Source organism: Sycon ciliatum, chromosome 10, assembly GCF_964019385.1.
Source record: "Sycon ciliatum chromosome 10, ocSycCili1.1, whole genome shotgun sequence".
Lineage (NCBI taxonomy): Eukaryota > Metazoa > Porifera > Calcarea > Leucosolenida > Sycettidae > Sycon > Sycon ciliatum.
The window spans coordinates 27,658,412-27,658,915 of record NC_088652.1 but is presented as its reverse complement, the minus strand read 5'-3'; positions in this window follow the sequence as shown (position 1 = coordinate 27,658,915).

Below are 504 nucleotides of genomic sequence, written 5' to 3'. Positions count from 1 at the left end.
CAACATAAATTTTAACAGCATTGCATCGTACATGCATGTAGCCATGCAGAAATAATTGTACATTTAGTTGTGAATGCAAATCCAAGGCGGAAAGCAGTCAGGCGTAATAGATGCCAGCAATAGAAACCAGATCTGTGACGCATGTCACATGCATTCATGATGAGCAATGCATGATCGTGGTTCACCACCATTGAACACAGTAGTACATGTAAATTACACAGAAATAGGAGATTAAATCTAACATATCTCCCTCGTGAAAGAAAAGTGATAAATATCACATGAGTGAGTAAAAGACGAAGACAACAAGAAGAAAAACATGACAAAAACAATGGCAATTGAATATGATAACTCGGATGGAAGAAAAGGACCAAGGACCTACAAGACGTGCTAGAGCTGATAGCCAGTTTGTTGTAGAACGTCAGTACTGTCGGTCAGTTTGGTGCAATGTTATAATTATTGCTATTGCATGAGCTGATTGTCAAGTAACTGGTGGTGTTAGTGGAC